Source organism: Chiloscyllium plagiosum, unplaced genomic scaffold (genome assembly GCF_037043375.1).
Source record: "Chiloscyllium plagiosum isolate Xiang-an unplaced genomic scaffold, Cpla_swu_hap1 HiC_scaffold_4, whole genome shotgun sequence".
Classification (NCBI taxonomy): Eukaryota; Metazoa; Chordata; class Chondrichthyes; order Orectolobiformes; family Hemiscylliidae; genus Chiloscyllium; species Chiloscyllium plagiosum.
The window spans coordinates 21,012,176-21,037,768 of record NW_028270142.1 but is presented as its reverse complement, the minus strand read 5'-3'; the positions used below and the strand labels follow the sequence as shown (position 1 = coordinate 21,037,768).

At 42.8% G+C, this 25,593-nt stretch overlaps 1 protein-coding gene across 6 annotated transcripts in view; it reads right to left on the bottom strand.

The window, feature by feature from the left end:
- rbbp8 (retinoblastoma binding protein 8) overlaps positions 1 to 25,593 on the bottom strand; it is a 171,554-nt gene that overhangs the window by 125,791 nt on the left and 20,170 nt on the right. For 3 of the 6 annotated variants that reach the window (XM_087986033.1, XM_087986030.1, XM_087986028.1), the window contains exons 3-4: positions 24,824 to 24,973; positions 13,911 to 14,042 (exon numbers count right to left, since the gene is read on the bottom strand). The exons of 1 other annotated variant lie outside the window; for it this stretch is intronic. The gene's annotated coding sequence lies outside the window, so the exon portion shown is untranslated. The remainder of the gene's footprint in view (positions 1 to 13,910; positions 14,043 to 24,823; positions 24,974 to 25,593) is intronic. 2 more of the 6 variants (XM_087986032.1, XM_087986034.1) reach the window with 2 other exon arrangements.

Genomic DNA, 25,593 nt, shown 5'->3' with positions numbered 1-25,593 from the left:
GGATGAATGTTGATTTCTCTAACTTCCTCGTTTCCCCTCCCGCCACCTTATCTCAGTCCCAACCCTCGGATTTAGCACCGCCCTCTTGACCTGCAATCTTCTTCCAGACCTCTCCGCCCCCATCCACTCCCCGGCCTATCACCCTCACCTCCTTCCACCTATCATATTCCCAGCGCCCCTCCCCCAAATTCCCTCCCCCCTACCTTTTATCTCAGCCCGCTTGGCACACCAGCCTCATTCCTGAAGAAGGGCTTATGTCCAAAATGTCGATTCTCCTGCTCCTCGGATGCTGCCTGGCCTGCTGTGAATTTCCAGCACCACATTTTTCATCTGAGTCTCTGCTCACAACTGAAAATAAAACTTCATTATTAGATCAGATTCTACAATTGGATAATACCTGCCAAACAATCTTACGTGTTCTAATTGTAAACTAACAATCAATTTTTGATAATTAGCCAAACTCCTTTCATGCCTCATTTTATATGCAAAGTGGGCTCTCTGCAAACAAAAGAAATGTCACATACACAGAATACCGAAGAATCTGTCGATGGCAATATTAAAGTTCTGAACTGCTGGGTGATCATCCAAATATTGTATAGATTCAAACATTGACATATTTTTGATTCATGAACCAATCTATTTGATGAAAGCTACCTAGATTGCAACACATCTTGAAAACAGTTTAGGGCTGGAAATGAGTGAAGGTATTTTCAAGTTATCAATAAAGTGTTATGTCTATTAGAAAATGACATCACAGCAGGCCATTTCCAAGTCCACAACGTTACATTGTAATGAATGGCAAATCATGCCTTTTAAACTTTTTGGAATTCTTTAGGAGGCAATAAGCAGAATGGATAAAGGTGAAAACATTGGTGTAACATATTTGGAATTTCAGAAGGTATTTGATAAAGATTCCACACATTAGGCTACTTAACCACAAAATAGTCCATCGTCATAGAGTCAGAGATGTACAGCATAGAAACAGACCCTTCGGTCCAACCCATCAATGCCGACCAGATATCCCAACCCAATCTAGTCCCACCTGCCAGCACCTGACCCATATCCCTCCAAACCCTTCCTATTCATATACCCATCCAAATGCCTTTTAAATGTTGCAATTATACTAGCCTCCACCACTTCCTCTGGCAGCTCATTCCATACACGTACCACCCTCTGCGTGAAAAGGTTGCCCTTTAGGTCTCTTATATCTTTGCCCTCTCACCCTAAACTTATGCCCTCTAGTTCTGGACTCCCCGACGCCAGGAAAAAGGCTTTGTCTATTTATCCTATCCATGCTCCTCAATTTTGTAAACCTCTATAAGGGCACCCCTCTGACGCTCCAAGGAAAACAGTCCTAGCCTGTTCAGCCTCTCCCTATAGCTCAAATCCTCCAACCCTGGCAACATTATTGTAAATCTTTTCTGAACCCTTTCAAGTTTCACAACATGGACATTGAGTGTAGTTGTGAAGAGGCCCCAGCAGTCTCTCTGAATGGAATGAAAAATTCATGGCACTATTCTGAAGAAGTACAGGGGAGTTATTTTGGGGCGGCACGGTGGCTCAGCGGTTAGCACTGCTGCCTCACAGCACCACAGTCCCAGGTTCGATTCCAGCTTCGGGCGACTGACTGTGGAGTTTGCAAATTCTCCGTGTCTGCGTGGGTTTCCTCCGGGTGCTCCGGTTTCCTCTCACAGTCCAAAGATGTGCAGGTCAGGTGAATTGGCCATGCTAAACTGCCCATAGTGTTAGGTACATTAGTCAGAGGGAAATGGGTCTGAGTGGGTTACTCTTCGGAGGGTCAGTGTGGACTAGTTTGGCCAAAGGGCCCGTTTCCACACTGTAGGGAATCTAAAAAAATATATATTTTTTCGGTAGGAAGGAGACCAGAACTGCACGCAATATCCCAACAGTGGTCTAACCAATATCTTGTACAGCCACAGCATGACCTCTCAATCCCTGTACTCAATACTCTGACCATTAAAAGAAAGCATACCAAACGCCTTCTTCACTATCCTATCTACCTGCAACTCCACTTTCATGGAGCTATAAACCTGCACTCCAAGGTCTCTTTATTCAGCAACACTTCCAATGGCCTTACCATTAAGTCCTACTAAGATTTGCTTTCCCAAAGTGCAGCTACTCACATTTATCCGAATTAAACTTCATCTGCCACTTCTTGGCCCATCTGATCAAGATCCTTTTGCAATCTGATGTAACCTTCTTCGCTGTTCACTACACCTCCAATTTTGGTGTCATCTGCAAACTTACTAACTATATCTCTTATGCTCACATCCAAGTCATTTATGTAAATGACAAAGTAGAGGACCCAGTACCGATCCTTGTGGCACTCCACTGGTCAAAGGCCTCCAGTGTGAAAAACAACCCTCCACCACCAGCATCTGTCTTCTACCTTTGAACCAGTTGTGTATCCAAATGGCTTGTTCTCCCTGTATTCTGTGAGATCTAACCTTGCTAATCAGTCTCCCATGGGGAACCTTGTCGAACGCCTTATAGATCATATAGATAGATCATATAGAAGTCCATATAGATCACATCTACCACTCTGCCCTCATCAATCCTCTTTGTTCCTTCTTCAAAAAACTCAATCAAGTTTGAGTGACATGACTTCCCATGCACAAAGCCATGTTGACTATCCCTAATCAGTCCTTGCCTTTCCAAATACATGTACATCCTGTCCCTCCGGATTCCCTCCAACAACTTGCCCACCACCAACGTCAAGCTCACGAGTCTATAATTCCCTGACTTGTCCCTACTACCCTTCTTAAACAGTGGCACCTCACCTGCGACTATCAGAGTTCTCACAGAGTTCTAGGGTACACCTGATCAGATCCTAGGGATTTATCCACCTTTGAGTTTCAAGACATCCAGCACTTCTTCCTCTGCTTCGAAGTTGTTTCATAGCACTGGCATAGGATTAGCTAACTAATAGAAGAGCGTTGGGAGAATGGGGGTGGGTGGATTTTCGGGATGGAAACCTGTAACTAGTGGAGCGCCACAGACATTGATGCTAGGGGCACAAACTTTGCACAATTCATTCACGATTTGGATGAAGAAAGTGAACACTGTACAACCATGTTTGTAGATGTCAAAAATAGATGAGAAGGCAAGTTGTGAGGATGATGAGAGTTTGCAGAGGGAGATAGAATGTTAAGCCAGTGGAGTATAATGTGGGAAAACGTGAGGTTAAGCAGGAACAATAGAGGAGCTGAATATTATTTAAATGGAGAAAGAATCCAGAAAGTTACTTAATAGAGCGATGTGAGAGCGCTTGTCATGAAACGCAAAAGTTACAGTACAATTTCATGGCACAGTGGTTAGCACTGCTGCCTCACAGCGCCAGAGACCCGCGTTCAATTCTCGCCTCAGGCGAGTGACTGTGTGGAGTTTGCACGTTTTAGATTTTAGATTAGATTAGATTACATTACAGTGTGGAAACAGGCCCTTTCGGCCCAACAAGTCCACACCGACCCGCCGAAGCGAAACCCACCCATACCCCTACATTACCCCTTACCTAACACTACGGGCAATTTAGTATGGCCAATTCACCTGACCCTGCACATCTTTGGACTGTGGGAGGAAACCGGAGCACCCGGAGGAAACCCACGCAGACACGGGGAGAACGTGCAAACTCCACACAGTCAGTCGCCTGAGGCAGGAATTGAACCCAGGTCTCAGGCGCTGTGAGGCAGCAGTGCTAACCACTGGGCCACCGTGCCGCCCACAACGTGCCGCCCACGTTCTCCCAGTGTCTGCGTGGGTTTCCTCCGGGTGCTCCGGTTTCCTCCCACAGTCCAAAAATGTGCAGGCTAGTTGAATTGGCCATGCGAAATTGCCCGTAGTGTATGGGGTAAATGTAGGAGAATGGGTCTGGGTGGGTTGCGCTTCGGCGGGTCGGTGTGGACTTGTTGGGCTGAAAGGCCTGTTTCCACACTAACTAATCTAAAAAAAAATTTCAGCAGGTGATAGGGATGGAATATAAAAGCTCAGTCGTCCCTTGTACCCACAGGGGATACATTCCAAGACCTTTCGCAAAAACCCCAAAACCACGGATAGTAGCAAACCCATTCATTTAAATAGGAAATTTACCTCCCCGGCAGTCCTCTGCTACCTGATTCTGGAATGTTCCATGTAATATGTTCAGGCCGCGGTAAACGTGGGTAACTGAAACCGCAGAAACGGCAGTCACCTTGTAGGGAGGTTTTGCTAAAACTCCAACCACGGGGATGAACTCAGATTTCTCCAGTTTCCTCATTTCCCCTCCCCCCACCTTGTCTCAGTCAAATCCCTCGAACTCAGCACCGCCTTCCTAACCGCTCCGCCCACATCCCCACTCCAGCCTATCACCCTCACCTTGACCTCCTTCCAACTATCGCATTTCCAACGCCCCTCCCCCAAGTCCCTCCTCCCTAACTTTTATCTTAGCCTGCTGGACACACTTTCCTCATTCCTGAAGAAGGGCTTTTGCCCGAAACGTCGATTCTCCTGCTCCTTGGATGCTGTTGACCTGCTGCGCTTTTCCAGCAACACATTTTCAGCTCTGATCTCCAGCATCTGCAGTCCTCACTTTTTCCTTTGCTAAAACTCTACAAGACATTAGTCAGATCATAGCTGGAATACTATGAACAGTTTTGTACCTTTAAGAAAATATATACTAGCACTGGAAGCAGTCCAGAGAAGGCAGATACCGGGTATGGAGGCACTATCTTGAGAGAGGTTGAGCAGGTTGAGCCAGTTCCCACTGAAGATTCTTACAGACATGAGGGTAAATGTGGAAAGGCTGTTCCTACATGTCGATAAGTCTAGGACCAGAGGGAATAAACTGAAACTAAAGGGTTGCGCATATAAAATGTATCATCCAAGAACCATGCATGGTAAAAACTGTACATGAATTTAACAAAAAAAGGGAAAGCCTTTTATCTTACGAAAGCTTTCGATACAAATCATGTTTCCTGAAAAGTCATTGCTTTTAAAATCATGGGCTGCAGTGAAATTAAATATGGTTAGCTGCTTGCATTATTATTCAAAAAGGTTAAGACATGCTTGATTGCTGCTTTGAATAGTAATTGCATTACTCTGCATTACAAACAGCTAATTGTTTTGTTCCCATTGTTTAAAAAAATAGCCCTGGGACACAGAAAAGATCCATTTAAACAAAGTTTATCGTTCCCTATGTTGCAGCTCAATTTTGACATTTGAGCTCACTTCAAAAGGAAATCTTATCAATGCAAACCCAAATTTCACACTTTTGCCTATGACCTTCTCTCCCCACTACAGTAGTTAAACAGCTTTAACCACTGAGGGTTGCATCATATTGTACACAATCAGGGCCAGCACCGATCTTTTCACTCCATCCTATTTTTAGCAAGCTACAATGGCAGCTTTTAACTTAGGGAACGGTTCACCAAACATCACAGCTGGGTCCACAGGGGTGACCAGACCTCCCTGTCACCGCCCATGTCAATTCCCCCAACCACTCCCTTTCCAACGTGACCATCTTTGGCCGCCTCCATTTCAAAAACGAACTACAGCGCAAATTGGAGAAACACCACCCCATTTTCTGCCTGGCAGCCTACAGCCTGGAGGACTCAACATTGAGTTCTCCAATTTCAAACAGCAGCCCTCCCCATCCCCCGACTCTCTTCCCAGCCCCTTCTCCTCCCTTCCACTGCCCAACCAAGTTGTGCCCTCTACCTCATCCAAAGTTTTACTTGCACATCCACTAATATCATTTATTGTATCCGTTGCTCCTGATACGGTCTCCTACTTTGGGGAGACTGGGCGCCTCCTAGCAGAGCGCTTTAGGGAACATCTCCGGGACACCCGCACCAATCAACCACACCGCCCCGTGGCCCAACATTTCAACTCCCCCTCCCACTCTGCCGAGGACATGGAGGTCCTGGGCCTCCTTCACAGCCGCTCCCTCACCACCAGACGCCTGGAGGAAGAACGCCTCATCTTCCGCCTCGGAACACTTCAACCCCAGGGCATCAATGTGGACTTCAACAGTTTCCTCATTTCCCCTTCCCCCACCTCACCCTAGTTCCAAACTTCCAACTGAGCATTGTCCCCATGACTTGTCCGGACTTGTCCTACTTGTCCTACCTGCCTATCTCCTTTTCATAGAACATAGAACATAGAACATAGAAGAATACAGCGCAGTACAGGCCCTTTGGCCCTCGATGTTGCGCCGATCCAAGCCCACCTAACCTATACTAACCCACTATCCTCCATATACCTATCCAATGCCCGCTTAAATGCCCATAAAGAGGGAGAGTCCACCACTGCTACTGGCAGGGCATTCCATGAACTTACGACTCGCTGAGTGAAGAACCTACCCCTAACTTCAGTCCTATATCTACCCCCCCTTAATTTAAAGCTATGCCCCCTTGTAATACCCGACTCCATACGCGGGAAAAGGTTCACACTGTCAACCCTATCTAACCCCCTAATCATCTTGTACACCTCAATCAAGTCACCCCTAAACCTTCTTTTCTCTAATGAAAACAGCCGCAAGTGTCTCAATCTTTCCTCATACGATCTTCCTTCCATACCAGGCAACATCCTGGTAAACCTCCTCTGCACCCGTTCGAGTGCCTCCACATCCTTCCTATAGTATGGCGACCAAAACTGCACACAATATTCCAGATGCGGCCGCACCAGAGTCTTATACAACTGCATCATGACCTCAGGACTCCGGAACTCAATTCCTCTACCAATAAAAGCCAGTACGCCATATGCCTTCCTCACCGCACTATTTACCTGGGTGGCAACTTTCAGAGATCTGTGTACATGGACACCAAGATCCCTCTGCTCATCCACACTACCAAGTATCCGACCATTAGCCCAGTACCCCATCTTTTTGTTATTCTTCCCAAAGTGAATCACCTCACACTTAGCTACATTGAATTCCATTTGCCACCTTTCTGCCCAGCTCTGCAGCTTCTCTATATCCTGCTGTAACCTGCCACATCCTTCCTCACTGTCAACAACTCCTCCGACTTTCGTATCATCCGCAAACTTGCTCACCCAACCTTCTAACCCCTCTTCCAGGTCATTTATAAAAATGACAAACAGCAATGGTCCCAAAACAGATCCTTGCGGAACACCGCTAGTGACGGCACTCCATGAAGAAACTTTGCCATCAACTACTACCCTCTGTCTTCTTCCAGCCAGCCAATTCCTAATCCAAACCTCCAACTCACCCTCAATGCCATATCTCCGTATTTTCTGCAGTAGCCTACCATGGGGAACCTTATCAAACGCCTTACTAAAATCCATATATACCACATCTACCGCTTTCCCCTCATCAACCTCCTTCGTCACCTTTTCAAAGAATTCAATAAGGTTTGTGAGGCACGACCTGCCCTTCACAAAACCATGCTGATTATCCTTGATCACATTATTCCTATCCAGATGTGCATAAATCCTATCCCTTACAATTCTCTCTAAGACTTTGCCCACAACAGAAGTGAGACTCACCGGCCTATAGTTACTAGGGTTATCCCTACTCCCCTTTTTGAACAAGGGAACCACATTTGCTATCCTCCAGTCTTCTGGCACTACTCCAGTAGACAAAGAGGACATAAAAATCAAGGCCAATGGCTCTGCAATCTCCTCCCTTGCTTCCCAGAGAATCCTAGGATAAATGCCATCAGGCCCAGGGGACTTATCTATTTTCACCTTTTCCAGGATTTCCAACACCTCTTCTCTACATACCTCAAAGCCATCCATTCTACTTATTTGTGACTCAGTATTCACATCGACGACAATGCCCTGTTCCTGAGTAAATACTGAAGAAAAGTATTCATTCAGTGTCTCCCCAATCTCTTCCGCCTCCACACGCAACTTCCCACTACTATCCTTGACTGGACCTATTCCTACCCTAGTCATTCTTTTATTCCTAACATATCTATAGAAAGCCTTAGGGTTTTCCCTAATCCTACCGACTAAGGACCTTTCATGTCCCCTCCTTGCTGCTCTTAGCTCTCTCTTCAGGTCCTTCCTGGCTACCCTATAACTCTCAATCGCCCCAATTGAACCTTCACGTCTCATCTTAAGATAGGCCGCCCTCTTCCATTTAACAAGGGATTCCAATTCCTTATTAAACCACGGCTCCCTCGCACGACCCTTTCCTCCCTGCCTGACAGGCACATAATTATCAAGGACACTCAATAGTTGCTCCTTGAACAAGCTCCACATATCATTTACACTCTTGCCTTGGAGTCTACTTTTCCAAGCCACACATCCTAAGTCATGCCTCACCGCATCATAATTTCCCTGACCCCAGCTATAACTCTTGCCCTGTAGTACACACTTATCCCTCTCCATCACGAGTGTAAAAATCACCGAATTATGGTCACTATCCCCAAAGTGCTCACCTACCTCTAATTCTAACACCTGGCCTGGTTCGTTACCCAGAACCAAATCCAGTATGGCCTCACCTCTTGTTGGCCTGTCTACATATTGTGTCAGGAAACTCTCCTGCACACATTGAACAAACACTGACCCATCTAACGAACTTGAGCTATAGCTTCCCCAATCAATATCAGGAAAGTTAAAATCCCCCATAACAACCACCCTATTACTAATTATACATTTTTACAAATTCCTAGCAAAGTTTATACCTATTGCGATACATATGCAATATTTAATCATGTAGAGTAATTAAAATACACATTTTGTATGATAGTGATTGGCTTCACAAATGAATTTTCTTTTTTTTTCCCAGACCACAGTGATTGAATATGTAAAACCATCTGATTTGAAAAAGGATATGAATGAAACATTTTCCCCCTATCCACTCCACCCTCTCCTCCCTGACCTATCCCTGACCTATCACCTTCAACCCCTCCCCCACTCACCCATTGTACTCTATGCTACTTTCTCCCCACCCCCACCCTCCTCTAGCTTATCTCTCCACGCTTCAGGCTCACTGCCTTTATTCCTGATGAAGGGCTTTTGCCCGAAACGTCGATTTTGCTGATCCTTGGATGTTGCCTGAACTGCTGTGCTCTTCCAGCACCACTAATCCAGAATCTGGTTTCCAGCATCTGCAGTCATTGTTTTTACCTGTCTTCACCTATCCCCACTTTACTACCCTACCACCGCCACCCCTTTATTTGCAGCTCCCCCCACACCCACCCCAGTCCTGAAGAAGGACACCTTCCCCTGCAACCGCAAGAAATGCAAAACTTGCACCCACACCTCCCCCCTTACTTCCCTCCAAGGCCCCAAGGGATACCTCCATATCTGCCACAAATTCACCTGCACCTCCACACACATCATTTACTGCATCCGCTTCACCCGATGTGGCCTCCTCTATATTGGGGAGACAGGCCGCCTACTTGCGGAACGTTTCAGAGAACACCTCTGGGACACCAGGACCAACCAAGCCAACCACCCCGTGGCTCAACACTTCAACTCCCCCTCCCACTCCACCAAGGACATGCAGGTCCTTGGACTCCTCCATCGCCAGACCATAGCAACACGACAGCTGGAGGAAGAACGCCTCATCTTCCGCCTAGGAACCCTCCAACCACAAGGGATGAACTCAGATTTCTCCAGTTTCCTCATTTCCCCTCCCCCCACTTTGTCTCAGTCCCAACCCTCGAACACAGCACCACCTTCCTAACCTGCAATCTTCTTCCTGACCTCTCCGCCCCCACCCCCACTCCAGACTATCACCCTCACCTTAACCTCCTTCCATCTATCGCATTTCCAACGCCCCTCCCCCAAGTCCCTCCCTTTTATCTTAGCCTGCTTGGCACACTTTCCTCATTCCTGAAGGGCTCATGCCCGAAACATCGATTCTCCTGCTCCTTGGATGCTGCCTGACCTGCTGCGCTTTTCCAGCAACACATTTTCAGCTTATACCTGAAACGTCAATTTCTCCATCTCCTGATGTTGCTTGGCCTGCTGTATTCTTCCAATCTCCTGCCTGTCCATCTGCAGTTTTTTTTGTCTTTAATTTCAAGAATGGCAAGCAAGAGGCTGCGAGAGCGCAGCAAGCCAGACACCATCAGGTGGTGGAGTCGTCAACGTTTCGGGTGTAACCCTTCTTCCCAACGGGGGTGGGTGAAAGGGGAGCTGCCGTTAAGGTGGGGAGGTGGGAGAGTTGGGGGGTGCAGGGCTTTGAGTGGGGATAGGTGGAGACAGGTAAAGGGTAGAATCTGATTGGTCAATGGGAGGGATGAATCCGGTAGGTGGCTGGGAGGAATGGAAGGGAGGCGGAGGGGAAGGGTGATTATTTGAAATTGGAGAACTCAAATGTTGAAGTCCTCCGGGCTGGAGGCTGCCCAGGCAGAAAATGAGATGTTGCTTCTCCAATTTGTACTTTGATTCATTGTGGCAATGGAGGAGGCCAAGGATGGTCCTGTCAAAAAGGGAGCACGAAGGGAAATTAAACTGAGCGGTGACTGGGGGGCCTGACTGAGGTGCTCAGTGAAACGTTCCCTTAGTGTATGTTTGGTCTCCTCAATGTAGAGACGACCACAACAGGAACACCGGATACAGTAAACTCAGTTTGAGGAGTGGCAGGTGATCCTCTGTCTCACCTGGAAGGACTATTTAGAGTCCGGGATGGAGGCAAGAGGTGTGGGGAAGGTAAATGGGAGTTCAGTGGGGCTGTTGGGGAGAGTGGTGCAAATTAAGGATTGGTGAAGGAAACAATCCTTGCGGAAGACAGAAAGAGGTGGGGAGGGGAAGATGTCTTTGGTGGGAGGGGTCTAGTTAGAACTGGCGGAAGTGTTTCAGAATGATGCGCTGGATGCAGAGAGTAGGCGAGGCCAAGGGGGACTCTGTGGAACAGGGAATGGAGGTGGTATGTTGAAGGGCTGTCTGGATGACAGAGAGGGGAAAGCACATTGTTTGAGATAGGAACAACCAGCAGGCTGGAAGACTGGGAGCAGAGCAGAACAACTGACAGACTGGAAAACTGGAGCCGGATGTGACAGCCGCCACACTGACTCAAATATTAGTCCGTTATCTGTGAAGAACTAGGGTTGACATTTACACAAGACATATGGAAAATTTCAGATTATTTGGAAAAAAATAGAGGGTCGACTTTTATAAGAGATTGACTATTATTCGAGTACTACGATAAGTCCATACAGTATACATGGTATGGGCAATGCTCTCAAAGTCACAAAACCAGGCTATGCATATGTTAGTCTTTTTAAGAGTACTACACATGCAATGTGCAAAAATAATCAAAGTGTTCATGCAGTTAAATAAATCACCCATACGGTAGAAAAAAAACATGGAATGTCACTCATATTAATACATGTACAGAGACTGTCAATCAGTGATTATAAAGAACAATCACACCAATATGCCAGAGCATAACTAATGTTGATTCAAAGTCAACACTGCTATATTAAAGGCTTAACAGCACTATTAAAGGGATCATCAACTACTAAGCCAATGGTTGATTTCTTCTGCAAGTTGCCACAAATCCACATTTATTTCATGCTTTCACGAGATCTTTCAAACTCTTTCCTATAGGGAATGTGTGGTAAACACAAAAGACTTTTGCTAACCTCAAGGTCCAACACAAATGAATTGCTTTCACACAGGTAAATTAGTACATATTCTCTTTGGAAAAAAAGATGACATTTTGAAGGTGTAGAAGTGTACTGTACCTTTAAGAGAGTGAAGGACTTAGAGAGGCACAGAGTGCTGGAGAATTTACATTGTAACATTTGGTCCAGCAGCTAGAGTAGCTGATTGCCTCGATACAAAACCAAACTTGAATGGGGCCAGTCAGTTTAAATTTTACCCCCTCAAATAAAACTCCAATCAAGTTTGAATTTAGTATATTGACAATGTTAAAAGCCAATGGCACAATCCGATGCTTTGAGGTATAAGACCGGGAAAACTTGAACAGTTGAGAACGGTCAAGCCACCAACATCTGCAGACTGCCTGGAAAATTACCTCTCTTAAAAAGGTACATTTATCTGTCAACGACCAGTGAAAGAGAAATCTTAAGAAAATCTACAGAGGAACATACAAAGGCAAGATTCAACAGCTGCCTGGTTTTGAACTTTGAATTTTGGTAAATCTTACAATCGGGGCTTTTAATCGAACTAGTATTATAGAAGTGAAAATAAATGCTAGGGTAGAGAAAGGAATTATAAATAGTTGTTAATTATTCTCTGTTATACTTTAAGAAATAAATGTTACTTTTTACTTTAAATAATTCTTTGCCTCTCGAATTTTCCACAGATTACTGCAAGGGATAAATATTTTCTGTGTTGCTGGTTTAAATTAACAGAAGGGGTTTATCCTGTGACATAAGAAAAATAAACAGCAGCCATACAGAGTAGGACAAATTGCTGGAGATAGAAGAAAGAGGACACACAAGGGTACATCTGTCCAGATTATTCAAGGAGCAATTCTCCTCAATGATGAACAATGCAGAAGACATCTGTATTTCCAGAAAGATGCGTTTATATAAAATCGGTCACCCGCTGTAGCCACAACTGCAATAAATGTTTCACTATCCACAGATGCTGCCTGACATGCTAATATTCCCAGTATTTTCTCTTTTGATTTTAGGTGGGAGGGTGCTATCTGATAACCCATCTTCAGATAGCACTATGCCTGAAACATTGACTTCTCCACCTCCTGACCCTGCCTAGCTAGCTGTGTTCTTCCAGCCTCCCGCTTGTCTACTTTGGATTCTAGCATCTGCATTTGTTTTGTCTCTAATCTGATAGTTTCACTCTGTTGACCACAGCTTCAGCAATGACATCTGAACAACAACCAGCAGCATCTCCCTTATGGCAACTGACATATGGAAATGTGCCAGGCCTCCTCCAGTTAGCACCTGCTGCCTCTGGGTGTCTGCCATCTCCTCCTCCTGCTATTGTCAAATAGTTGGTAACATGGATCTTAAAATAGTGCTAAGTATGTAAAGGAGAATCGAAGATTGTGAATGGTTAAAGATGTGATAGAAAGACATATTAGTGGATGAATTTACAAGCACCCTACATTTGCTAGCTCGTACATATATATGTAGTTGTGTATAATTCAATGAACATTTATTAGAGCTATTGTTCAAACTAAACAATTTGGGTGGATTGTTGCACAGTTCACTCAGTATGTCATGCTGCAAAAGAACATAACTCAGTAAGATTGAGACCGAGCTTTGTACTACTAAGTCACATGATATATAATGGTAACACCATGAACATATCCTTTAAAAGGTATTTTGCACATCAGCTGCACATAACTCAAAATGACATGAGCCCCGACTAATAAAGATCATTCATGAGCTGATAAGGATTACACTGTAGTGACTTTACCAGAATGAAGGCCATGTAGTGAACTCAGTAGAATACTTCTCAGTGTTATTCAATTTTTAAAAATTCATTCAGAGAAAGGATGAGGATGACACTAGCTGGGCCAGCATTTATTGCCCATCCTTAAATTGCCCAATGGGCAGTTGAGAGTCAATCACACATTGCTAGAGTCTGGAGTCACATGTAGGCCAAACCAGGTAAGGATGGCAGTATCCTTCCCTAAAGGGACATTAGTGAACAAGCGCCAATGATTTCATGGTCATTAGACTCTTAACTCCAGATTTTTTGGAATTCAAATTCCACCATCTACCGTGGCAGGATTCCAACCAAGATCCCCAGAACATTAACTCTAGATTAATAGTTTAGCAATAATACCATGAGGCCATTGCAGTCCACTCAGATAACATCACTCGGCCTTTGCCTCTCCTCAGTTGGGGTGTGTGTTGCAATGGTGGTCACCTGTAGTGTGACATGAACCCAAGGTCCCAGTTGAGGCCCTCCCTATGGGTACCGAACTTAGCTATCTGCCTCTGCTCAGCCACTTTTCACTGCTACCTGCCCCGAAGTCCGCCCTGGAGGATGGTCACCTGAAGGTCGAAAGTCGAATGTCCTGGAACGCTGAAGTGTTGATTGTTGTGTAGTGCCCATTCATCCGTTGCTATAGCCTTTGCTCGATTTCACCAATGTATTCACCAATGAATTCACCAGGGCATCCTTGCCTGCAGAGTATGAGATAGACAATGTTGGCTGAGTCACATGAGTACATGCCACATACATGGTGGGAGGTGCTCCCACGCGTAATGGTGGTATTTATGTCCACACTCTGACACATCTTGCACCACTTACCGTGACAGGGTTGTGTGGAGTTGTCCTGAAAACCGGGCAGTTTGCTACAAACAATGATTTTTTTGAGGTTTGGCGGTTGTTTAAAGGCGAGCAGTGGAGGTGTGGGGAAGGTCTTAGCGAGGTGCTCATCCTCATTGATAATGTGTTGCAGGTCGCGAAGAACATGGCATAGGTTTTCGGCTCCTGGGAGATTCAGGACCCATAGGTAAGGCCTCAACCAGAACCTTGAGTTCATGTCACACTACAGGTGACCACTATTGCACCACATACACACACATCCTCTCACAGACTTAAACCACTTTACACACACATATACTCTCTCTCTCTCTCTCTCTCTCTCTCTCACAGACACTCACAAACCCCCACCCCAGACACACACAAACCCATAAAAACCCACATGCACATACACGTTTGTGGGGTGAATTTGTACTTGCAGAGTTACATTGTACTTTGCTCAAAAACTGCATGAAGCCATGTAACACTCTGTTAACTCACTTTTTAGATTAGAAGTGGTCTAAACATGGCACAGACAAGGAATATAGGGCCTTACACCTTCAACATCTTATATGCGCTGACACCAATTGTTACAGTTAACCTGAGAATGTAACTTTTCAAAAAGTTTGTGATTTACGTATGAAAGAAGTGAAACTATCATGGTCATTCTAACAGATGAGAGACTTAGCAAACAATCAAGGTATTTTTCAATGTATAATTTCAGTTACATCACACTGTAAACTTTTGCAATAAATTCTGTGTCTTACAATTGTGCACTCTACACCACCCGATGAAGGAGCGTCACTCCGAAAGCTAGTGCTTCCAATTTAACCTGTTGGACTATAACCTGGTGTTGTGTGATTTGTAACTTTGTACACCCCAGTCCAATACCGGCATCTCCAAATCATGAGAAGTTGCAACAGTTCACCTTCACCTTTTGAAGGATAAGTAGGGATTGACCGAATACTGGCCTGGCCATGCCCCATTAAAAAATAAGAAAAGGAAAACCCAGCACATAACCATGTTATGGAACAAAATGTACCTTCACTTCAAGGTTCAGAGTTCACGAAAAATACCACCTACAGCACTGCAAGCATTTCCACATGTTTTATTATTTCAATGACATTCACTATGAATCCCAAATCCAAAACTGAAAACAGTTCAAGTGTGCTGAAGATGAATGATGCAGATCAAATGCTTGCAACTTAATAAATTCTAACATTGCAAACATTTATACAATGAAGTTGCTCAGTGCCACAACTGCATCCCAAAATCCCTTATTTTTCAAATCAGAAGACTACTTCTTAAGCAGGCAAAGTAGAAGAATGTGTGAAGGTTAATGGCAATATCCAAAACAGCTTGTACAAGTAGCATAGCAAATCAGCCATCATCCCAAATGTGTCCAGATCAGGACTCTACATTGTTCAACATTTAAAAAAATGCATCTGAAGGTTTATTTGTGTAAGTAGTCATCTGCTAAAAACTTCAGTATTGTAATATTCTATTTCAACACTGTTACTGAAATTCTAATGAAGTGTTTTACATCACGAGCGGCATAATGGTTCAGTGGCTAGCACTGCTACCTCAACGCCAAAGACCCTGCTTCAATTGCAGACTCAGGCAACTGTCTGTGCTTTCTCCCTGTGCCTGCATGGGTTTCCTCCAGATGCACCAGCTTCCTCCCACAATTCAAAGGTATTCAGGCTAGGTGGATTAGCCATGGTAAATAGAGAGTTAGGGTAGGGGGTTGGGATGCTCTTTAGAGGGTTGGTGTAGACTCGATGGGCCAAATGGTCTGCTTCCATACTGTTGGGTTTCTGTGATTCCATGATCAAATCTTCCAAAAAATCTTAAATATATCTGAAGGCAGCACTTGGAACAGAAGGGGTGGACTGAAGATTGCTGCCAACAGTTTTTGCACATAACCTTAAGATCATCAAGGGAGTAACTGATAATGGGGAAATAATGAACATTGAAAAACTCTTGCAACTGCTCTCTCGAAATGGGGGGAATTGAAAGGGTTGGAGGTTCCTCTCAACTACACTGCTCTTTGGTATAATTCACCGAAAAACAGCTTAACCTACCGAAAAATTATGGTATTTTAAACAATCATGCTGATGGATCTTTATTTTCACAACTCAAATATATTGAAACATATGATTGGCCATATCAGAAACAGTGCAAAACAATTAAATTTGCATTGCAATTTTATAGTCGTGACCAGAGACTTAGGAACAGGAGTAGACTATTTAGTCGATCAAGTCTGCTCCACCATTCAAGGAGATCATGCTGATCTGATAATCCTCAATTCCATTTTCTTGTCTTTTCCCATAACTCAGAGTTCCCTTACTGATTTATTTACCTATGCCAATTTTCCCATGTCCAGCAATCCACAACTTTGCAGTGCAACGTTTTAATTTAGCTTATTCTTATCAATGTCATGGGTAACACTGTGACCAACAACAACTGGATTCCTTCCCTCCCACTACACATTTCTCTCCAACCCTGAGAAAATATCCCTCAGCCTGGCACTAGGTTGGCAATACACCAGCTAATACTAGCGCTCTCAGCTGCAGAGAATATCTATCCCCCTAATTGTACTACCCCCTACATTCTTAATTCCTCTTCCCACTTGATTAGTTGCCTGTGCTACATCCTCCCTAAAGTCCCCATTCTCAACTATACAGCTTGCAAGAGCCTCATAACTATTGTATAATTGCAAGGGGACTACAAAAAGACAGTGCACTTCTCTCATCTCAGTCATAATGAAATAGACATAATCCACTGAAATATTCAACGCTGTGAAGGAGCTTCCCTGGCTGGGGAACTCAGCAGGGATCACAGTTTAAGGATAATGGGTTGACAATTTGAACAGTGATGAGAATTTTCTTCATTCATAATATTTGTGAATTGTTAGAATTCTGTAATCTAGAATATTGCGGATGGACCATAACTCAATATATTTAGAGCCAAGATAGATAGACTTTTTTGGTCTCTCAGGGAGTCAAGGGATATAGAGTGAAAGTCAGCAAGTTCAGGTGAAGCCCAGGATTATCCATACTGAATCACGTGTACCGAGGCACAGTGAAAAGCTTTGTCTTGTCAGCAATACAGGCAGATCAGAGTTAAATAGCAAAAATAGTAAATAATAGGTAACAGCGGCAAAAACAAAAACACAGGTACAGGCGAATGTTAAGAGTTTGAGAGTCCATTCAGTATTCTAACAACAGTAGGATAGAAACTGTTGCGAGATTGGCTGATGCTTCTGTACCTTTTCCCCAATCGTAGCGACAGTAGAAAAATATTGCCAGGGTGAGAGGGAGCTTTAAGAATGCTGACAGCCTTTCCTTGACAGCAGGCCTCGTAGATGGATTCTACAGATGGGAGGTTGGCCTTTGTGACTGTCCAGGCTGAGTTCACCACTCTCTATAACCATCTCCAATCTTGAATAGTACAGTTGCCATACCAGGTAGTGATCCATCCAGACAGAATGCTCTCGATGGTGCACCTATAAAAGTTGGCAAGGGTATTCGCCGTCATGCCAAATTTCCTCAGCTGTCTGAGGAAGAAATGCTGTTGGGCTTTTGTAACCAGTGCATCCACATGGAGTCCAAAAATGCTTGTTGTGGATGACCACCCCCAGGAGCTCTGTGTTGTTAATGTGTAGGGGGGGCACGAGTAACATCCCACCGAATATGTTGCTATGGTCTTTCCCATGTTCAATTTCTCTTCCGTGAAGGTAGTAAATAGTTGAGAGACAGAAAAAAAAGGATGAATTTTCTTAAAATTCTCATCACTGTTCAAATTGGAAATTTTAAGAGACTCAAACACCCAACCTAACCTACATGGCAAGTTGAGGACAAAAATGGTGGAGGCAGATAGCATTATCAATGTAATGAATAAATACTTTGCATCTGACTTTACAGAGGAAGATGCTGCACAAATCAGTGTAAAATATGGGTAGTTGAGTTTCTGTAGATAAAAGAGAAGGTATTACATCCTGCTTTAAAAAGAGATATAAAGACAAATCAGTTTAACTTTGCTGTGAGAAAACCTAGAAAGGCTACAGTCTAGAGCATAATTTAACAGAAAACCAATCTTCGGGTTATCATCAAGTGGGAGGGGCGCCAACCATTCTCCCCAGGCTTGAAAGCAAGAAAAAAAAACAATATATCGATTTTAAGCCTCAAAATGAGTTTGTTGCAAGTGATTTAAAAACATTGGACTTCATAAACAGAGGGTTTGTTGAAATTACACCACAGCCTATTTCAAAAGAACAGAAGGTAAAAGTAAAACAAACAAAGAAAATCGAAGAGGAAGCTAAAATAAACTAATTTAACTTAACTCTCTCTCCTGTCTGTACCCTTTAAAAATGTACGGATTCAGCTTCAGGTGGCAAATTGGATCCAATTCTACCCACCGGCTTTACAAGAACTGTTTGAGTGATGAGGACTTTACTTATATACGCAAACGTTGAAGTTGTTCATCCCAGAGAAGGTGGAGAGGCATTTTAATAGAGGAAGGTCAAACTTACAAAGGTGCAGACAAACTGTTTCTGCTAGCAGTAGGGCCCAGATCCAGAGGACACGGATTTAAAATAATTGGGAAAAGCAGCAACGGTGACACAGAGATTAAAAAAAAAACAAGTGACTAGGATCAGGATACGGTGCCAAAGAAAGAACGGGTGCAGGAGGCAGACAGGAAAATGAAGTTAATTTCAATTAGTTTTGCGGAGAGCTGTCACATTCAGGAAGCGTTCGAACAGAATGTTAAGCAACCCAAACTTCCACAGCTACGGAAGTCACAGCATCGATCATATCATGGTTAGCTCCAGCATGCTGCATTCGGTCCTCTCTCTGCTGAAAGGTCTGGGCTCCAAAAACTGTGCAAAGGCCTGAGGCTGGTTGGCATACGACATCTCAATGCCAGTTGTCCGTGCAAACTTTGACAGACTTGGAACCTTAAGACTACGAAAAATAGGAACAGGAGTAGGCCATTCAGCCCCACGAGCGTGCTCTGCCATTTAGAGAGATCATGGCTGATCTGATAATCCTCAGGTCCATCTTCCTGCCTTTACCTGTAATCTTTCAGCTCCCTACTAATCAAGATTTTATCTCAGACTTAAATATACATGAGAACGATTCCACAGTTCTCTCTGCCAAGGAATTCCAAAGACTCTCAATCCTCAGAGAAGAAATACTCTAGATGTGGTCACATCAGCCCCTTATACAGTTTCAACAAGACTTCTCTAATTTTATAATCCAATCTCCTTGAAATTTCGTTAGCTTTTCTGATTATCTGCTGTGTGCTAGCTTTCTGTGTTTCATGTATAAGTACTCCTAAGTCTCGTTGTGTAGTAGTTTTCTGGTATTTCTCTACATTTAAATTATACTGCTCTTTCATTCTTCCTTCCAATATGAACAACTTCGCATTTTTCCACATTATACTCCATTTGGCAATGTTTTGCCCACTTACTTAACTGACCAATATCTCTCTGTAAATCTGTTTTGTATTTCTCTCATAACCTGCCTTTTCACCTATTGCTGGGTTGTCTATAAATCTTTGAGGAGAAAGTGAGGTCTGCAGATGCTGGAGATCAGAGCTGGAAATGCGCAGCAGGTCAGGCAGCATCCAGGGAACAGGAGAATCGACGTTTCGGGCATAAGCCCTTCTTCATTCCTATATTCCTCTGTATTCTCTGAATGTCCCCTTCAGTTTGTGCTACTCCATCAATGTTAGTGGAGTAAAGAAAGAATCCCTGATCTCCAATCATCATTTTCTGCCTGTTAGCCAATGTTTGTTATATTGGAAACATTATACACCCTTTAACTTTCTTCAGTAGCCTAGCTGTCAAAAGCCTCAAATGTGATTTCTGAAGGTAATCTCGCAAGCAACTTCATCACCCAACAAGCTGGCACCTGTGCTAATCTTTCCCTCTCCAGTGCTTCAGGACAACTGTGCCCATTGTCTCACCAGATGTGGATCCCTTCTCTGTGTCATCCTTTAACTTATGCTCAATGTCAGTACGAGCTGGTGGCTATGACTGTGAAATTAAGCGAAAGTGCATATTCAACTTCACTGCTTTCTTGATATTTCACCAGTGCCTAGGCAAACTGCAGTTTTTGAATATCTGAAATTAAAGAGACATGGGCTGTGGTAGAGGAAGAAGAGCAAATAAAATGCACATGCTTACACCATCCACAGCTGGCATGCCAGAATAGTTTTAAGAATATGGGATGCTGCACGGCTTCAGCAACAATTTGCATATTTTCCTCCTCAGAAACCCCTTTCATCTTCTGGTTAGATCCCCCAGTTGTGCATTATTTTGACCTGCAAGAGAGGTGTGCCAAAGATGTTGTACCCATCATGTTTGAATAAACTAGGTATTTTGGAAGTCTCATATAAAACATACCTCGATGAAGTGCAGTGTATATGACGACATAATTAACAGGCTGCAGCAGTCAAGATAAAGGATGTGATGAATTGAGCAGTGGTTATGTGTAGTATGTGCCATTGAACATTCATTCACTGACCTTGACATTAAACATCTTCTACCTTTTACTGAGGTCATTGATGCTATCTCAAGACAGAGACTTCTCCAGCTATCTGGTCCCACTGCTTTCTCATCATGTTGTAGGCCACACCTCCCCAGTGATGGTATAGGATGTATCATCTTTCCAAGTGCTCAAAGCAGAGGGTCTCAAGATCTCAGGGTTAACTCTCGCATGATCAGCCATCCCAATCCCTCAGACAGGTCAGATTCAGTTTTAGAATGCCTCCCAAAACCTGCCCCAGCCACAATGCACTTATCCATAAAGAGGTACCTTATCAGCGCAAGTTATTAACTACACAAATCAATTCCATAAATTATGTTTCCATAATTATCAAAATGTTACTAGGCCCTATGGAAGACCAGAAATTTATCCCACTAAATATTGGGAAGACTGAAGATACAGTTTTTAATCTGCAGTCCAAACTCTGTACCCTTGCAATGTCTCAATCCCCCAAACACCCATTAAGGCAGCTGTCTGAGACTAAACCAATCTTTTGGCAAATTTAACATCATATTTAATCAACAAATTAGCTTCTCGCCAAATATTCATTACATCAAGATTATTTCCATCCCCGTAGCATTATCCAACTTCATCCATCTCAGTTCACTGGGCACTGAAACCCTCATTTAAAGCTTTTGCTTCTTCAACACTGCTGTCTCATCTCCCACATTCTACCCTCCACAAACCAGAGGTCATCCAAAGTTCTGCTGCTTATTGATTAACATGCATCAAGTTCTCTTCACCTTTCACCTCTAATACTTTCATCTTTCACTGACTTATACTCAGTATCACAGACAAGACATCTTTATTTTAAAATTCTTCTCTGTATTTTCAAATCTCTCCATGGCCTTACCCTTCCAAAGCCGAACACATCCCAAAGATCTTTATAGTCATTTAACTTTGGCCTCTTGAACATCTCCACTTTTAACTGCACCACCAAAGATCATTTTTTCAGTTGCTTAGATCTTCAGATCCAGAATTCCCTTCCTATATCTCTCTGCTTTGCTACCTCCTTCACCCTTGAAAAGGATTTTTAATACCTTCAAGACGCATGCATGTGAAGCAAAGTGGGAGGAGTGAGCAGTAATTCATGCATCACTGTAAAGCAGACTGACAGCTCAGATATAACAGTGAGTTGGATAAAATGCTAGTGGCATATGTAAAGCACAACATAATGTTTAACAACCCAAGAATGAATTAAGGCACACATGGCAACTTTGGTAGACCCTAACTGTGGGTTGGTTGAACAATTTCAGGGTCATGAGCTATAATCAATACAAGTCAGAAGAGGTAATCATCCAACAGTTGAGAGATTGCATCAGACTAGACCTAGTGTACAGAATTGTAAGCAGTCCTGGTTAAAAACAGACTTTGCAGTCAAAGATGTATTTTTGATTGGTAGTCATTGTTATGTAGAAAACAGCTGGTATTTTGTAAATAGCAAACTTCCGTAAAGAGCAACTGATATGACACCAATTTGTTTTTGTGATGATGACCAGGACATTGGGTATAACTTCCTTGGCCTTCAAAATAATTAAATGGGATCTTTTACATCAGAGGTTCTCAAAACATGGCACTAGTCCATATGGTTCCTCCGATTTAGTGCTAAATTAAAATCAATGACACATCAGTGCAGATGAAGCCCTAAAAGAAAATAGGCTAGAATATCATTCTCACTCATGTATTGCTGCACAACCAGATGAGCTCCCACAGGCATGGAACAAGTAAACACACGCACAAGAAGCAATCATATAGCATTGGCAGCAAGGTCTGTGATACTGTTGCTACATACAACTGCGAAATCAGATTTTGAACACTTGAGGGGCAAAACATGAGGTGAAGATGGTTGAACATAGAACCAAACAAGAGACCAAAGTTCGCCAAATTGCAAACAGACACACCCTTGTTGGTATATCATAGTAGCACCATTCTTCCTAATAATTCTGATGAGTACTTTTTCTGTGCCCGTGAAAACAGGTGGTATAAGATCCATGAATAGTCAGTGAGATCTTTTGCTCAGTGTGCCATTGATGAAAATGGTTGAGAAACACTACTTTACACCCAGAGCAAGAACACTCAGTTTAACATTTCATTCAAAAGATGGTACTTTCTTCAATAGAGCAGACCCACAAGACTATGACAGTGCAAAAGCCTTGATTAAATGTGCATAAACCCTGAAGTGGAAATTAAATTTAAAACCTTGAACCAATACATTAGCCACAATTGGCTAATTATAACTTCCAATGTGGTTTTGATGTGGTTTCTGAATTTGTGTACGCCTGGTTTAGCAACTCAATAACCAGGAGGGGATTTTACTTTCTTTCATAGAAGCTGGATTTTTTTTTTCAGTGCAGTGTGAATGGTGGCATACTTGAGTGACGGCTCGCAGATCATTACATGCTTATTTTCTTTTACATCCATTTCCATCCTGTTGCTATTATAGGGTTTATGAAGTCTGTGCAATGGAGACTAGTTGAATGCCAAAGGAAGATGCATAGAAGAAATTGGGTGTGGGTGGGTTAAAGAGTGATATGAATAATGTGAGAGTTGAGGCATCTACCCTTCATTAATGCTGCCCTGGATCTGCATAGGAGACAGAAGACCCTAACATTGTACATATCCTTAGAAAATGAAAACATTGGAGGGGCTGAGGGGTTCAGTTTGGCGAAGTAGGGAAATGCCTCAACAAGTATTTCCCAAACCAGAGATGAAAATCCAGAACATAATCAGTAAATAATCTACTTTGCTCCATATCCAATCTCATCTTGAAGCCACACATTACTGTAATATCAGAATGGGGACCGGTTTTGCAGTCTTGCTTCTAGCCATATACTTCTTTGTTAACACCACTTTACTCCAACTCTGCTATCCAGGAAAGTTCTGTACACATGCAGAATATCACTCACAATCATTAAAATTTAAATGACTTCGGAAAGTGATGGGAGTTTCCAAACCCTCAATACATTTGAAAGCTACCATGTATTGATTTAAAAGCATCTAGCTGATCCAAAATAGTGTTTTTGACAGCTGGTTTGATACAACATGGGAGAAAAGTTCCACGGCAGTGATGAACTCAAGTAGCACACAACGATTTTCATAGTATATCACACTGCTTCCCTCCAAACCTGGAATGAAGCATTAGTCCAATTGTGTGGCACCTTCAACTTAGTGAAGACAGGTGCGTGACTTGTAATAAAAGCCGGAAATTCACACCAAAAGTATTGGTTGCTGGAAGCTATTATTTGAATGCTGCATAAGAGATGTACTTGTACAGCCCAGACTTGGCATTTTTCCATGACTGACAACACAGCAACAAACAGCTGATGCTGAAATTCTGATTTTTAAACTAACAGCGTCACCATTTGATGGAGTATTGATATCGGGCCACAAAGGTGGTAATCTATGATAGCCTACAACGTGTACTATTAATTCGCCAATTTAGCTGCATGAAAATTTTGGACTTTGATGAGGTACAATAAGGAATTAGAGACAGATATTTAAAGATGATTGAAATAAAAATGTATTCTTTAAGATATTCACTGCAAATGTCTATCTGCTCAAAACAAAGTTTCAGTCAGTTGCAAGTTATCAGATGAAACCATGTGGTTGGAGATGGGGAGGAGGCAGTTTCAATCCACTATTATGGTGAGGCGACAATCGAGGGATTAATTTTTTTTAAATATATGAACATGAAACTTGAGCCCAGTACAACATGAATGTGCCTACTCCCAGAATAATTAGTGGCTGTGAAGATGACACAGAGGAAAGACACAAGCAAAAATGAACAGCAATAATTTGAGGCAATAAAGTGGGAAGGACACAAAGATCAGATGAGGCGATGAATAACATTGAGCAATGCAATGGAATATCTGCTGATTGGTAGAATTATTCTATCATGCTGCATGTTTATCGAAGATCAGAGAAGCTTTTTTTTTCAAAACAAAAAGCTTGCAATGTAATTTCCAATTTCCAAACAATGCACAAACTCAAACTAATTGGAAGATTGTGCTTACCATCATATTCTACTCAACATTAAAATTTTTACTGTAAATTGTCTATGCAACGTTTGACCAGTCAGCAACTTTCAATTCAGTTTTAAAACTCACCTCTTCTACAGAAAGTTGGACTGCTTCCACGTTAGAACAAGACAGCAGAATGTAAATAATTTTTGGCAAATGAACTTTGGCGCAGATCCAAATGCTCCTGGGTGTCAAAGTATTTGTGCAAGGTTCTTGTAAGGCCAGATTAATTGTGCGCTACAAAGAAGAAAGTTTTTTTTTAAAATGTCATGGTGGCAACAAAAACGAATACTGACATCATACATCACAAGTTTAAGCCTGATCAGAAGTAATCAGAACAAAACTAAATATTTGATAATGGCACACCCAAATAATATGCAGTGCAGACATAAAGCAAAGTTTTATAATTGGATATTCAAATAAAATACTTACTGAGTTAGAAATTACATCAACAAATGTGTCATGTGGAAAAATATTTTAGAATAAGTGTTTTTTTCCTCACTTGATAATTAAATAGGATTAAGAAATGGTGGTTCCATCATATTTTTTTAAAATCGTATAAGATAAAGTTCTCCACAACACCAGAACATAGGATTCTAAGATAGTTACATAGTTTGATTACAAAGTAATGATTGCAAAATTGGTATTGTCCCCATTATCAACTGCTAACTTTGGAAAGCATATTTGAATTTCAAGTGACTGCCTGGGAAGATTACATGATCAGTTCAGACTTACTGTAACAAACAAGCCAAAAATCAATAGCAAGTAAACACTATTCAATAGGCAACCTATATTAATAACAGAAAAGATGTTCCCATTAAAATCAACCAAAAATCCCCTTCTATTGTGATATTTCA